Below are 16559 nucleotides of genomic sequence, written 5' to 3' on the forward strand. Positions count from 1 at the left end.
AGTATACATTACAGTACATAAACTAAAATGCATACAGAATAAAATAGTTTGCATGATTAAAATTGCTTGCAGTAATCAAGTCCGTTGCGTCCGTCGCGCCATCTTTAGTACGTTTAATTAAAACGATAAGAGCGCATTTAAAGCACACATTACCCGTCGCTGCTGTGGCGCAATGTGAGATTACGTGAGTCACTGCCTGATTACGTCGTATCTGCGTTTTCAAAACCGGTGGCATTAAGCCCCTTTTTGCGGGAAGTTGTTTTATCTTTTCGTATCCTTAAGGCAAGGTTCTCAGCTGAATATCTGTCAATTGTGCCGCGGAAGAAGTTGTATAAGGATCTGCGAGATGTGTTTTTGGCAGTGCCAGTGTACCGCGCTGTGTATAATGTAGGGTCTGAGCGTGACGTTTTGAAAAGGGTAAAACGTATGCCTGTCAGAGCTGGTGCAAAATCATTCGTTTTTCAATTGCATTCCGGCACTCTTCCAGTCAAACCATGGCTGCAGAACAAAGGGCTCTTTGTACCTCGGTCTATTAACTGCATTATTTGCAGAAAACCCGAGACCATTGAACACATCTTCTTGCAGTGCCATGACTCAGTTTTCCTCTGGGGTATCTTGAAGTGAACTTTAAAAAATGAATTGCCAATAACGCCATTCGGTATCCGATATCTGCCATGCGCCGACCCTGAAGGAGTGCCGAATGACATGCTGATGCTATTATGTATGCATAGCGTATGGAAAACGCGTATGGATGTCAGGCATGAGCGAACCGTTGTACACTCCGCTCGACACTACTTCATCGAGAGCGTGGTATACCTGAGAGAACTTCTGCGTGCACAAAATAATTCTCCGGAGTGGCTACCTGTACTGGACCAGCTGGCTTCATTAAAGCCCTTTCAAATCTAGCGCTTTAGGCAGAACGTGCCTAGTGCTTTTAGCATTCCTTTTGTTTTGCTTTGTTGTTCAGAGTGTATGTTGTGTGCTTAAAAAAAAATTGGTAATAAAGAAAAAAAAATGCTGTACCGCAATGGCTCCACACCACTCTACGTACTTGATTGCAAGATATATGTTCGAATCCTGTACGTGCAGTTTTTTATTTTTTTAAAATTCACAACATTTCAATAAATTAGTGCCATATTTCCTGGGGCACGTTGCCGTTTAGGTTGCATAATAACCGGTTTTATTCCTAAAAGCAGCAAAACTAGCCGCGAACGCAGCCAGGATCTGACGGTATGGCGACTGTACAATCAATTACCTTCACCGTAATCAATTCCTGTCTTCAGTGAGTATATGTCACCTTTAGGTGGCTTTCAGAGACGCTCTCAGCAACAATCGCCTTTTAACATGCTTTAAACTTTTTTTACGGATTTACGCAGCGCCGATTTTTTAAGTTAACTTATTCAACGTCGCGAAGATGGCGCGACAGACGTCATCGATGCATTACGCTTTTTACAGTAAGTAATTTTAGTCCATAAAACTATTTTAATAATATTGCACTTCAGTGTCCGTACTGCGCTTCATACTGGAACAAAACGTAAGGTTGCGTTTTATTTTTGAGTTACGCAATCGGAACTTCCGCTGCTGCAGTTTTCGGGGAACGGCAATACGCGTGCTAGGGCACATCCCCAAAAAACGACCGAATAATTACACTTCGGATCCAAGGTCACCCTTTCCACATAACAGTTATCCAAGTCTATGCACCAGCCACTACTGCTGAAGAAGCTGACGTTGAGGGATTTTATGCTGACCTGCAGTGCTTTTTAGACCACACTCCATCATCAGACGTCCTTTTTCTCATTGGAGACTGGAATGCTAAGGTGGGGAGGGAAGAACTAACCGGAATTACAGGCAAGTTCGGTCTTGGTGAGCCAAATGAAGCTGGGAAGAGGCTAGCAGAGTTTTGTCAAGAAAACAACCTGACCATAGCGAATACTCATTTTGAGCAGCACAAGAGGCGCCTGTACACATGGACTTCACCGGACGGTCTGTACAGAATCAGATTGATTATATTCTTTGCTGGCAGAAATGGAGAAGCGCTATACAAGCAGTAAAAACAAGGCCTGGGGCCGATTGTGGCACCGATCATCAGCTTCTTGTTGCCAAATTTAAGCTTCGATTGAGAAAAACTCGGAGAACTAGAAAGCCTTCCTGGTATGATCTGGGGCAAATTCCATCAGAATATGCTGTGGAAATGAGGAATCGATTTCGAGAATCAGATCTAGAAGACAGAGAGCCTGAAGAAACGTGGACTAATGTTCGTGATATAATACAAGAAGTTGCTGCTAAGGTAGTTCCAAAGCAAAAGAAATGCAAGAAAGCAAACTGGTTATCTGAAGAGGCTTTGCAAATAGCTGAGGAAAGGTGGACGGCAAAAGCTATGGGAGAAAGAGAAAGATAAAAGGTTCTCAATGCGGATTTTGAGAAAATTGCAAAAAGAGATAAGAATGCCTTCCTGAACATACAGTGCCAAGCAGTTGAGGACAACAGCCAATTGAGGAACACAAGAGCTCTGTATAAGACTATCAAAGGAAGCTTCTGTGCTAAGCTGGGCATGATAAAGGACAAACGAGGTAGGGACTGAAGCCTCAGAAATAAAGTAGAGGTGGCAGGAATACACAGAATTGTACAAGAAGGACCCAGATGTGCAAACCCAACATAAGATGGTTGTGCTTACAGATCTGGAGCCGGGCATCCTGAAGAGTGAAGTTGAATGGGCATTAGCCAGCCTTGCTAAGGAGAAAGCAAGCGGAATTGATGTCATTCCAGCTGAGTTGCTTCAAAACCTCAACCTTGACGCTGTTAACGCTCTGTATACATTATGTCAGCAAATTTGGACAACCCTGCAGTGGCCACAGAATTGGAGGAAGTCTGTTTACATCCCCATTCCAAAGAAAGGCAGTGCCAAAGATTGTTTCAACTACCGCACGATCGCGCTTATTTTGCATGCTAGCAAGGTGGTGTTGAAAATCCTCCAAGGTAGGCTGCAGCAGTCTGTGGATCGGGAGCTTCCGGACGTGCAAGCTGGGTTTCGTAAGGGGAGATGAAATAGAGACCAGATTGCCAACCTTCGCTGGATTATAGTAAAAGCAAGAGAGTTCCAGAAACCAATTTACTGCTGCTTTATTGATTATGCGAAAGCGTTTGACTGCATAGATCACGGCAGATTGTTGGTGCTAAACGTTCCAAACGACTAAGTTATGAAGTACGCCCCCCACTCCCCACCCCTTCTCTGTAAGGCGACTGACGAGCAGGCGCAACGCGGTGTCCGTACTACTATATGAGGATGGTCGTTGCCACTTTTTCTCTCGGTCGATGAGAGATTGGGCGCAGTGCCTCCATACGAATGCTGAGCTTTATGGTGGGAAAAGAAGGCTGGAGATGAAATGCCTTCGGGTACGGTCTAAACGCCAACGGCGGTAGTAACTTTCTAGATGATAGCGTGTGTGGTGCCCTTAATAAGGAGCTACGGAGCGGTGCGAAAGTTGGAGACAAGAAAGTGAGTGCAGCATGTATCTAGCTGCGCAATACCTCGAGAAACTCGGAGGTCACGCTCAAAAAGCAGTAGACCAAATCTCTTCAGAAGAACTTTAGAGAGAACTTCATCGGACCTGACAAGCAGAAACGCTCGCCACTGCTCTGGTAAAGGCACTTTGTCCGCTAAAAAGCTTGTCATGTAAATGGTAAGTTTCAGGTGCACCTTTGTAATGCGAGGTCGGCGAAGCATGGAACGGTGTCCAGCAAGATCGATTACTGCAGCAAACCAGCTCAAGAAACTCATTTCGAAAATCATATATCTAAAATATTTCTGTAATTGTGAGGGGGCACGTGAGACCGACGATTTAAACATGGGCAGTACATGATATGGCCTCACAAGGTTGGCAAGACAGCTTCGCACACCTAACAGAATATACCGCACCAACGTCACCGAGTGCCATCGGGTCGAAGGAATCAACAACCTCATGAAAACTATTTAACATCGGTTCGGGAGGGTTATCGAGAAGGTCGTCGGTTCGCAAGGGGGAGCCAGGCAACAAGCATGGAGGCTCTGGCGGCAAATTCTGTCTTCTAAAATTTCGGCTGCGTTGCGGGAAACTGCCCCCTGCCACTTTTCCAGTAATTCCAGATACAGTGCGCTTGTTATGAATTTCACGGTATCTCAGCTTTTCGGCGAAGCAGCGATGGTGCGGACTCGGGAGCGCAATAAGTACATCGGGCGCGTGGGGAGATTGTGCTGCATTCACCTCTCACCTTCCTCACATTGTCATACGTTGTGGAGGTAACCCTAGAAGGGAATGCAGAGGGCCGGAACCAATCCTTCCAGATTTGCCTGCTTGGGAGGAGCAGCAGCGCACACAAAGTGAGGTGGTGGAGACTGCACTCAGTGCATGCCACTCGATTACCTTCTTTGTGGCCTATCTTCCCAGTGCAGTCCTTAGGTCTAGGTTTTATGAACGACAGCACAATGTTGAAACTGATTTGATGAGTAGTATTGGAAATATAGTAACGTACAGCTGATCCCTGATGTCATTATCACCGACAGCAAAACAATACGCACTGCAGGACAAAGTCCTCTATCATATTCCTGCAATTAACCCGATCTTGTACTAGCTGCGTCAACGTGACCCCGGCGAACTTAGCCCCATCCGCCAACCTAACGTTCTGCCGCCCTCTGCTACGCTTTTTTCCTATTGGAGGCCATTTTGTCACCATAAACGACCATTGGTACTTCTCGCAATCGAAAGGTATCAGGTTTGATCCCCGGTGCCTCAGGGCACCTACCGGCTTCCAATGGGTACATGATTTCCTCCGATCTGCAGCTCCGCTCTTCTCGGGTGAAGTACTTGAGAAATGAGACCATGAGCCAACAATATTGGTTAGAAAAGGGTTAAATGGTTGCGCTGATAGGCCAGTGATTCGTTCGGCCATCAAACAACCATAAGTGGGCCTCGCGCTGCAGAAGTACATTATGTGCCCCTTTTTTGAACCAACGTATTTTGTCTATGGCGCCTTCTCCGAAGAAATTCATCCCATAAGAGCCGAACATCTGTCCCGGAGAAGTCTTATATCCCTTAGAAACCGGTGCGAATCCGGTGGCACTAGGGACCGAACCTAGTACCTCCCTAATGCGTGGTGCATGCTCTTCCAAAAGCGCAGCGCGGGATGGAATCCCTGCCGTGACAGCCGCTTTCCGATGGAGACGAAAAGCCCGTCGCCAGTGTGCTGTCAATATCAGTGACTGTTAGGGAAACCCAGGTGGTCGAAATTTTCGGAGTCCCCTACTACGGCGTCTCCGTAGTCTGGTTTGCTTTGAGATGTTAGACTTTGATTTGATTTGGAGGTTTAACGTCCCAAAGCTACTCAGGGTATGAGAGACGCTGTAGTTGAGGACTCCATAAATTTCGACCACCTGGGGTTCACTGAAATCGCACAGCACACGGGCACCTAACTTTTCGCCTCAAGCGAAAAGGGGCCGCCGAAGACAGGATTGGATCCCGCGTCCTTAGGCACAGTAGTCGAGCGCCCTAACCACTGCGCCACCCCGGCTTTTTTTCTTCTTTATTGCCGGTCATCACCAACATAAAACAAAACCAACAAAAACGCGCTACAAACACAGTGCTCACAGCAGAGCGGTTACCACAAGCATGACATCGTTAATAAAGAAGCCGGCAGGCTCATACAAGTTGCCTTTGTCAAGTTAAAATTTCTTCAGCTCGCATAGTAGTTCGGCTCTTGAAATCCAGTCTGGCACAGTGGTCTTCAATTTGTGCATTTCAACCAATGCTTGTATACTCTCGCGAAAGTAGAGCCTTGCAGGGCGGGCGTCAGGGCCACAGTGAAAACCCGTCATTCTGGACCGCCATAGACTGTGCAGGCCTATTAGCATAACCGTATCAAGTGGAATCCCATCATTATTTTCAGTTCGCAGAAATCTAATCCCGTGTGAGTCTAATGGAAATTCTTTTTTAAAAGTTCGTTGCAGCACATCACAAAAATAGACGCCCTCCCAACAGTGCAGAAATACATGGTCTATTGCCTCTGGCTGTTTACATATTAAGCAAAGTGAACCCCATGGCAGATAAAAGCCCTTGCTTTCAAAAAACGTTCGTACCGATAATGTTCCTGTATGTAACTTAAAGAAAAACGTCTTTACCCCAGGAGAAACTGGCATTCTTTTGACACGCTTCAGTACGTCTTGACCTAGACGGCCGCTATACAAGGCTCTGTACACAGGAACAGAGAAGTCGTCACAAACAGCTTTATACAGGTTCTTCTTCTTCACTGAACTTAAGTATTCTGTCGAGAAGCGAGCTGACAGAACTCGAAAACTGCTGACAACCTCTTTGAAAAAACTAGAAAGACGCCCTGGCATGCTTTCCGTGGCAACAACGAAATTGGGCATCGCCCGCGCGAGCCTCACTTGGCACACAGTGCGCAAAAAGGGGTCGGTAACGTCGCGAAATAAAATAAATGTGTTTGCAAGCTGACGCACGAAAAAGTCAGCAAGCCCGAGACCTCCGTCTTTAATTGGCCGGAACAGGTTATCCCGACTACATCTTTCCCAGCTTGATGCCCATACAAACAAAGCAAAGATTCGGTGTAGCTTTTGAACACTCAACCTAGAACAATGAAGTGCTTGCATGTCACTCAAGAGGCCGCCCTTCAGTCAGCCTTAGACGTAACCTCTGATTACGTATCCTCCATTGGCCATCAACTTTCTGTGTGTAAAACTTCATACACGTCAGTCGCCAACCGCTGGGGATGCCGTAAACTTGCCTCAAATCCAATTCGTCTCTCTCTATCAGGCACCCCTATACAAGAAAGTTCGAGCCTGAAAATTCTGGGCTTAACAATTCACCAATCAGGATCAGCGACTGCTTGGCTCTCTCAGGCAAAAAAGCAAGCACTTCTAACTACAAGTTTAATAAGAAGAATTGCACCTAAAACGGGTGGCGCTGGCTCGTCTGTTGCACGCCAGTTAGTGAGGGCGGTTCTGCAGCCCCGTATTGTTTATCAGGCCCAGTTCCAGTATCTTACAAGGGCACAATGGGATCGCCTTGAAGCCGTAAATCGAGAAGCTATGAGGACCATAACATGCCTTCCACGAATCACACCGGTCGTAGCGTTACAGGAGAATGCGCAGCTCAACACCATCGATGAACTGGTGCAGCAGCGCCGTGATGCTCGCAGACTCAAGGCCACTTTGTCACATTCCACGCAAGCACTGAGGGCGTATGCAACGTCACACATTATTCTTCAGCCACCTGCGCCAGTTCTCCCTCCCTGGAAATTTATACAGTTAGGAGACAACAAGCCAACTCACATCCGCAGACCGACGTCTGCCAACACTGCATCGTTGCTACGCCAGAGATTTGAAGAGCAAGATACTAACCTGCCTCAAGATTCCATAGTACTGTACGTAGATGGAAGCCTGCAAGGCTGCGAAGCCAAAACGGCAATACACTGTCCACGGAGACCTAGCCTGAATCAGACAACTACGTTTCAGCTTTCGGAACCACTTACATCTTTCTGCGCTGAGCTTGTGGCAGTCCAGGAGGCACTCTGCTCCGTGACTTCTATAACCATGCTCCCTACAGCCCACATTGTCATCCGCACTGACGCACTTCAAGCAGTACGTCTGCTCCGACGTGTCAGCCGCTGCCCTAAAATTTGCCACGACATCCACCAGCTTGCGGTGCGCATCCCACAATCAATACGCATTGAGTGGGTCCCACGGGATCTGCTGCCTTCCCAAAGTCAAGCTGATTTTGCAACCCGCCTCGTGAACCAAGACGCATCAATCCCACGGCTTCTCGAAGTCGACGACGCTACCCTCCTTTTGTCAAGAAAGCAGCACCTCCGGCGCCGGACACGTGCACTTATCCCTCCGTGTGCGATATCCCTTCCCCGCGGTCTCACCCGTGCAGAGGAGGTTGCGCTTAGGAGGATCCGGGTCGGTGTTGCCTTTACACCAGCTGTAACTAGGACGTGGTCATACTTCCAACGCTTATATCCTCGCCCAGGATGCCCGATCTGTAACAACGAAGATGTCGAGGCCGACATCCACCACTTGCTGTGGGACTGCCCAGCACTCAAGCCAACACGAATCCGGCACCTGAGAATAGCTGGCCTTTCAGCAACCAATCCTGCCTCATACGTCACTTGGACGTAGGGACCTCATCATCGCTCACTTCTGGACTTCATAAAATCAGCCAACCTTTTTCCATTCATTTAATCATTTATGCATCCTTCATCTCATACCCTACTGATGCCCTGAGGCAATAAATATCGACTAAAAAAAAGTGCTTGCATGACGTACCACCCCTTGGCAACAAAAAATAGATTACACACAGTGGCTCGTGCAAAGATAGACAGCGGCACTCCTTTCCACTTGTCAGCCTTCTCCCGTATTTCCTGAACTTGGGCGCGCCAAAATGGCTTGCTCTCTTCATAGAATTCTAGAGGTACGCCCAAATACTTCACGGGGGTTGTAACCCATGTAACGTTGGCAAAAATTCAGGCGTTGATGTCTACGCCCCGTGCCAGAAGCCAAAACACTTTCCCCAGTTTACTGGACTTCCTGTGGTCGCACTAAAATCTTTCACAACTTCAACTGCGGCGCGAATACTTTATTTGTTCGCACAAAACACTGCTACATCATCAGCGTACGCCAAAAGGTTGACCTCAGACATATACACTTGAAAGCTCTGAACAGATGGATTTTGCATAATAGACAGGCATAAAGTTTCGATATAAATGCAGAATAGAAGAGGGCTGAGGGGACAACCCTGACGCACCGAACGCCTCACATTTATGGGTTCCCCTAGTACTTTAATAACAATCAATCGCGTTGTGCAGTTTCGGTACACCAGCGCTACGCCCTCTCTGATAATGGAACCAACATTGATATAATCCAATATTGCAAACAATGTATCATGTGGAACACAGTCAAACGCCTTTTCTAGGTCGAGCAGAAGAAGCGCGACCCTCGCGCAAGCAACGTCACAACATTCCAGCACGCACCTCGCCTTATGAATATTTGTTGTAATGGACCGGCCCTTTATACCACACGTCTGGTGGGAGCCAACGATATGTTTTATCAATGTCTGTAGCCAGGCAGCCAGAACTTTCATCAGTATTTTGTAATCCACATTTGTTAAATAAATAGGCCTGTATGACGTCACAAATTTTAGTTTCTCTGTTTGGTTTGACTTAGGAACTAACACTGTGTGTGAGGATGCAAACGAAGTAGGGAGTGCACCGAGTTCATAGCCTTCGTTAAATACTGCAGCTACTAATGGCGACAGATTAGCTTGAATGCTTTATAAAAGGCTGCGCTCAAACCATCTGGCCCAGGCGACTTTCCTGGGTTCAGATTACCAATGGCGCGTTCAACCTCGTCCTCGGAAATCGGCTGCTCTAACTTTTCTTTTGTGGTGGCATCCAGTCGTGGCAAGGAGGAAAGAAACACCTGCTTAGGCGTCTCCAACTTCATGTCCCGAAAAGCAAACAGCTCCTGATAATAGTCGAAAAACGCACGTGCAATGTCGTTCTTGTCTGTCAAGAGGCTTCCGTTAAATTCTACTTCGGTTATGTCATTTCGATGAGCCTGTGCTTTTTCAAGACCCAGAGCCCGCTTAGTGGGCGTCTCGCCGGCGACCCATCTTTCGGCCCTGGCGCTAACGAGCGCTCCTTGATATCGGTCCTCGTCCAATAATTCTATTTTCTTTTTTATCCTTCTGATGTCCTCTTTGTAAACCCCCGGCTCCTTACACTCCTGCGCTATTAACTTCTTCAATGTTGATCTTAGGCCTGCTTCTTCTCGCTTTTCGTTATGGCGAATACAGCTGGCTCTTTCTATCGCTTTCATTTCAATTTCTTGCTTGCACAGTTCCCATTGCTCCCCAATGCTGCTGTTAGGTCGTTTATTTATTTCATTTAGCTTCTGTACAATAATTTCGATTAAGTTATCGTCTTCTAAAAGTTTGGAATTCAGCTTTCAAAGGTCCCACACAAAACATAAGCTTGTGCTTCTAGCTCCTATAGTGCATTTTACCAGACAATGATCGGAGAAGGACATTGGGATAACAGAATAATTTTTACACTTCGGTATCATATCCAACGATAAATAAATTCGGTCAACTCGAGCATGACGACAACTCTGAAAATGGGTGTATTGCACGCTGCGTGCTCCCTCCAAGCACTCAGCAACAGCCTCTAATGAAAACTCTGCAATAATCTGCAACAAACAATTGGTGCTTGCATCTTTAAAGGGGCGGTTAGAGGTTTTGACTCGGGCGCTTAAAGCACAGTTGAAGTCACCCATAATTATCAGCTGCCTTGTTAAGTATCGTTCGATGTTTTTAAAGAAAATGAACCTATCTTCAGCTGCATTTGGTGCATAAACGCAGAAAATGCGCCATTCACTGTTATGAAAGACCAGGTCACAAACAATCAATCTTCCGCACGCAGGCGAAATCACGGCCTGCACTATCGTCCTGGCAACCGTTTGACAAGAAGAAGGCACCCAGCTGACGTGCCCACTGCGTGACTAACAGCCACTTCGTACCGTGACGTGAAACGCTGTGCCATGCTCCCTGTCTCCTTCTCTCCCTCCACTTTAGTTTCTTGAACTGCTAGCACGTCTATGTTTTGCTCTGTTAAAAAGCGAAGTACTTGGCTTTGCTTCCTTCTACCAGCCAACCCTCGGACGTTGAGCGTTGCAATGTTTAGACACTGATCCATCGCCATAATCATGCATTAGAAGGAGGCCGGGAGCGCCATGCTAGACGTGAAAGGTAAGCGTCATGCGCCACACCGGCGGGGCGCACGCTATACTAAATAACCGAAATAATATGTTCCAGTATTCTGCTGGAAGTTTTCTTAAAACAATTAATTAAGCTATGTCGTATATATTCTCCAATTAAATTTACTTTTGTTTGTTTTATTGAATTTTCTGGTTTTCACCTACTCGCTGCGGAGTCTCACATAGGAAGCCAAGACAGTGGCACGAGCCTAGCTCTGTCCTTCCTCCAGCGTCCCACAACAATATCATCATCAGACGGACGTACCCGCTTGACAGCGGAGGCTAATCCTATTTTCCTTCAATTAACGGATTTTCGTACTAGGTGTATCCACTTGACTACTCCGAACTTCTTAACCTCATCCACCAAACTTATTTTCTACCGCCCCCTGCCACACTTTCCTTCCCCTGGAATATAATTTCTTACCCTGAGCTACCATAGGTTCTCATTTCTTCTCACTACATCAGACATCTTATAGTAGCGCGAACAAAAAACACACACAAGAAAGGGTACAGGACGCTAATATAAGATGTCTGAAGTACTGCACCAACTAGGCCGACAACACATCTTACTGAAGCATATTTCTCACTACAGTCTGCCTATCCCGAATTCTTCTTGATTTTGACTATAATATCAGTAACTCGAGTTATTTCTCTTACCCACTCTGCACGCTTTCTACCTTTAAACGTTACACCCACCATTTTCTGTTCGATAGCTAGCTCTTTCTGTTGTCCCTAACTGAAACAAAACCCTTTTCATTAGCCTCCATGTTTCACCCTCATAGTTGAGTACCGTAAGATGCGGCTGTTTTATTCTTTTCCTTTGAGCGAGGTCGATAACCTGCCAGTCATAATTTGAGAGTACATTTGAATGCGCTTCCAATTTCAATGTATATTTTACATACTGCGGCCTAAAGTAAACAAAATCGTGAAGCTCAGTGTTTCGATACTCCCTCATTACAGCGTTTTTAGGAAAGCGTTGACGCTTGGTCTACTTTTTGTAGCGAGGGAAAGCTACGATGGCTGCTCCGGGCCCTACGGGGCTGGAACGGGTAGGTCCCCGCCGCAGATAGCGGGGGCTAGCCTGCAACAGGCGGTTGTACCTGTTGTAAGCCCTCATCGCTTCGATGGCGGATGACGGCCGTTGTAACGCACGCCTTTCTGTCTCCCTCTTTCCCCTTCTTTCTCACAAGTTTATCCTCTGTCCGCACAAGGCAGCCAAGCTGACTCAGCTACAGAGCTAGTAGCAGGCTGGTGCATTTTTTTCCTTGTTCCTACAGTCGCAGCAACACATTATGTAGCGAGAGCTACACAAAGCTGGTCAGCAGCGTGTGTCAGTTAGGTCGCAAGTGCAGATGCGCTAAACCCCAGGTGCATCGCGAGTGACATTCGGCGCCCGAACAACGAGAAGAAAGCCTTGCCAAGCGGAGACGCGAAGACGCAGAAGGCAATAATAATACTAATATCGTTGAATTTCAATGGCAGATCCGGAAGAGGATTTTTCTGCTCTGGCCTGAGATATTCTATTTAAATGGCAGAAAGGGAGCGCGAGTTGTCTGTTCCAATGGTAGATCGGGATCTCGCGTCGATCCCAGATCGACTTGGTTGGTTGCACAGCTTTTAATTCCATCGGAAATGGGCGTCCTCTCCCCGGCACGCGTGCCGGGGAAGACGGGGAGTCGTGCGCCCGCGGATTAGAGGCTGGAAGGTAGCCCTTAGCTTGTTGAGGCCTCTTCCGCCAGATGGATGATGCGGTGCTGGATCGCAGGGTCCGCACTTCGCAGCAGGGTATCCCAGAATATTCTACTTGTAATATTTTGTCCTATCCCTGGAAATTGTGGCCACTACCAAATTATGTGGTCGAGGGTCGCTCTCGCCCCACAGTCAAAATTAAAAGAGAAAGCAGGAATGCCTTGGTAATCCCCCCCCCCCCCCCCCCCCTAGAAATATGCATCCAGAATTTATAGTCGAAAGAGGGGCCAAAGGAGCAGAATCTCTAGAGCGACCGTTAAAAAACATGGGAGCGAAGGAAATAGTCTATGCTGATACGGCAAGTCGCAGAACAGATGCGGTGGTAGCTTCGGTAGTCGATGGCCGAGGGGCGCCGGTATCCGTGGAGCGACGATATTTGCGCTGACGAAATCGGCACGTTTGGCCGGAAGCCAGCATGACGTTGTACCCGCTTCCGTTTCACGTCACGACCGGCGCTGCATCGGTCCCATATCGGGCAAGTGTGCGCTTGGAAGGTACGCCATCGCTCCTGTCGCGTGGCGTTCCTTTTCGCGCGTTAAAGTGTAGCATTGGAGATGGCAGGAACGCTAAACAAGATGAGACCTCAGGCTTTCGCCTTTCACTACTTTAATCACTAATGACCCTCGTATTTTTTTCGAACTTCGAGCAATAATGGTGGATGGAATACAGACGACGGAGTGCACCAAGGCACTTACTTTTGGGCTGACGTGCAGCGAGAAACGGCCAGCGCAGTCCGTTTTTTAGCAGTCTATCCAGCGCCGACGAAACGTGCCTCACAACGTCGGAAGCCCGTGGCGAAGACAGGAAGATAAAAAAGCATGCATTGAATGCTGGGATAACCCGGTTGACGATGATAACGATCTGGTCGCGTTTAGTGCCGCCTCAAGATCTTTTTTTGCCTAAGTGCTCCCGCGGGAGCGAAGGCGTTGCAATGGCAAATATGAAGTAAGGGATCTCAGCGTGAGCGAGGCGCTCCATTGGCGCTCCGGCCGAGTGCTTGCGATCTGCAATTGAAATTCAACAGAATCGCAACAACACTTTTGGGAGAGTACTCCCCAGATGGGGCTGGGACCGCTAGGCCACTGCCGCTTGCGGCGGGCGCTGGTCTGCCACGGAGTTTTTATCTGTTGTGGGCCGTCATTCCATCCGCCACTGTTTCAGTGGTGGACGATGGCTGTTGTTGCAACACGCATCTTTCTCACCCTCTTCCTTTTCCTTCTTCTCTATTTTATATTCTGTGAGGACGAGGCAGCGTGGGTTCCTCGGCGGGGTGATGCAGTGGTAAGACGCCCGACTACTGTGCCGGAGTACCCGGGTTCTAACCCGACGTCGGCGGCTGCGTTTCGATGGAGGCGAAATGAAGAGGCGTCCGCGTGCTGCGCGATGTCAGAAAGATTCCCAGGTGGTAAATTACCCCATAGCCCTCTACTACGGCTTCTCTTTCTCTCTTTCCACTTTCACTGTCACCTCCCTCCCTTCCCTTTCGGCGCGGTTGAGGTGTCCAAAGAAAACAAGTGAGACAGTTACCGCGCCATTCCCTTCCTATATATCAATCAATCTTAACAGAGTCCCTGAATTGTTCTATTTTTAATGATTTTTCTCTGATTCTGTTGCGATCGGTTATCGCAGAAAACGTTCCTAGTTTCTATGTGCGTTTTATACAATGTCACCCTCAGTTACGTTTTTATCCCTCGGAAGCTATACTCTGTTAAAGCAATTGAACACCAACTGCCAGTTGCAAGTAGAACCTGTGCTGCTTGTATGCACTTCGCCATTGGAGCTTCAGAAAAATTATAATACCCGGAGATTTCCTTTCTCATTTTTTTTCCTTCCTTTCTCTCTCCCTTACGAAGTGGTTGAGGTGTCCACAGAAAACAAGTGAGAGAGTTACCGTGCCTTTCTCTTCCTATAAATCAATCAATAAATCAGGCAGCGCAGGTGGCGTACAGCTACAGAGCCCGTAGCAGACCCGTGCATTTTCTTTACCTTCTTCATATAAAGCCACAACAGCAACAACAACGCTTTTTGTAGCGAGAGCTACGCAGCGTTAGTCAGCAGCTCATTTAGCCGTGAGTCAGTTTGGTCACAAGTGCGCATGCGTGAAACCACAGCTGCATCGCGGGTGACGTGCGGCACCCTAACAAAGAGAACGTCTTGTCAAGAGACGCGAAGACGCAAAAGGTAATTAATATATTAATAATACATAGGCTCACATGAACGGAAAGCATGTGATATCTTATATTTATTGCCTGGTCTTGACGCAATGCATTTCATGAAAACAAAATCAACAAAAATCACACCAATGCTATTTGTATACACTATTTCTATATGACACACTAAAATTTACACATACTCAAATTTTTGTGCTGTAAAGTTGACACCGCAGCGCCATCGGAGTCACGTCAACTTTACCGCAAAAATTTTGTGTACGCGTGAGTTTTTGTGTGTCATGCATGTAGCGTTTGTAATTAGCGTTTGTGCGCTTTTTTATTTTGTTCTCGTGAAATGTAATGTGTCAAGGCCAGGCAATAGAGAAAAAGTCAGTGCAGGTTGCGTAGCGCGGATATTGTAGAGCACTATACCTGTGATCAAGCACCGCACCACCCATCTGGCGGAAGAGACTGTAACTAGCCAAAGGCTACCTGGCATCTTCTAATCCGCGGGCTCACGACTCCCGTCTTTTCCGGCACACATGCCGGGGGCGGGGAAGAGGACGCCCATTTCCGATGGAAATAGAAGTTGTGCAATAAACCAACCAACAAATACACAACAAATGCTCTAGCCTTGAGAGCCAATAGATTTACCCTACACTGACATCGCACTGCACACGGACGCCTCTCAGTTTCCCCTCCATCGAAACGAAGCCGCTGGCAGAGCTTAAAGAGCGGCAAATAGCAGCAGCAAATAGCAGCAGCAAATCGCAGCAGCAAATCGATCATGAGCATAGATAGGCTAAGAGATTAGCGGAGATGTACGAAAAGAGAGAGGAACGGCTTGTCAAACGGCGATGCCAGACCACCGAGCGTAATAGACGGTGCATTGCCGCCTCTACAGGGTCTATCGAAGCGTTCAGTCAACGGCAGCCAACAGATGAGGATGTGAAGGCACGTCTTCTGGCTGATCACTCCATTTGGGATTCCGAAATTGCGTCTGCGAACCTGACATTTGACGCAGAGTTTGTGAACAATCCGTTTAGATACATGTGTAGTGTGTGCGAGAGACATAGCATCAAATGGAATTGATACCGGTGAGTGATCCAACGTATGAGACTTTGCATTTGGAGTCAATAGCAAATCGAAATAGTGTATAGGCAATCAAGTCTGGTGCATGGTATTCAGAGATCATGGGGCAGTCTTCGTCTCTGTCAAGCGAAATGAATAAAATATGAATATACCCAATGCATCTCATTGCTAAACCTATATGACCCCAACAAATTCAGACAAGGAAACGTACCCCTGTCGCTAAGTGTAACCTGGCGCTACGTGTAACCGAGCTAAGCCGTTGCCATTTTTATCTATTGTTACGCATGAGCCCATCTTAAGGCTGATAATTTTGCTACAAATTTTTAGGAGCCCAGGCATTTGATAGGTATTTTTTCGATTTTCATGTGCGGATTGTGAATGAAATCCTGATAATATTCTACGTGTTAATATTCACTAAAATATAGCATAACTTAGATAAAGAAATCACAACTGTCAAATGATTAGATTTCATACCGGCAGTCACAAAGGGGCAATGTCTCCAGTGAGTCCTTTCCTTGGCCGCTGATGTACTTGAAGAGAAGAATCAGCGGCTCTGGTTTTATACAACTCGAGCCGTCAAGCAAAACAGTCGTTTGAACATACCATAATGCATTACATGCGCGACAATTTAACAATAGCCGTTGCTTCTTTCCTACAAATCCGCTGCATTTGCTTTACTTGGATACCTCTGCTTCAAAAGGTCAGATGAGCAATATTTCGCTATAACCATGACAAATACCGTTTCTAAAATGAAAGAAAAATGA

The 16559-nt window shown here is 47.0% G+C and overlaps 1 long non-coding RNA gene across 3 annotated transcripts in view; it reads right to left on the reverse strand.

Moving 5' to 3' along the window:
• LOC146181137 (uncharacterized) overlaps nucleotides 1–16334 on the reverse strand; it is a 63529-nt gene extending 47195 nt beyond the window's left edge. For all 3 annotated transcript variants that reach the window (XR_014700413.1, XR_014700415.1, XR_014700414.1), the window contains exon 1: nucleotides 16270–16334. This is a non-coding gene — a long non-coding RNA (uncharacterized LOC146181137). The remainder of the gene's footprint in view (nucleotides 1–16269) is intronic.
• Nucleotides 16335–16559: the final 225 nt, after the last annotated feature.

The sequence above is a fragment of the Amblyomma maculatum genome, chromosome 8 (assembly GCF_055883805.1).
Source record: "Amblyomma maculatum isolate TAMU_Amacu chromosome 8, ASM5588380v1, whole genome shotgun sequence".
Classification (NCBI taxonomy): Eukaryota; Metazoa; Arthropoda; class Arachnida; order Ixodida; family Ixodidae; genus Amblyomma; species Amblyomma maculatum.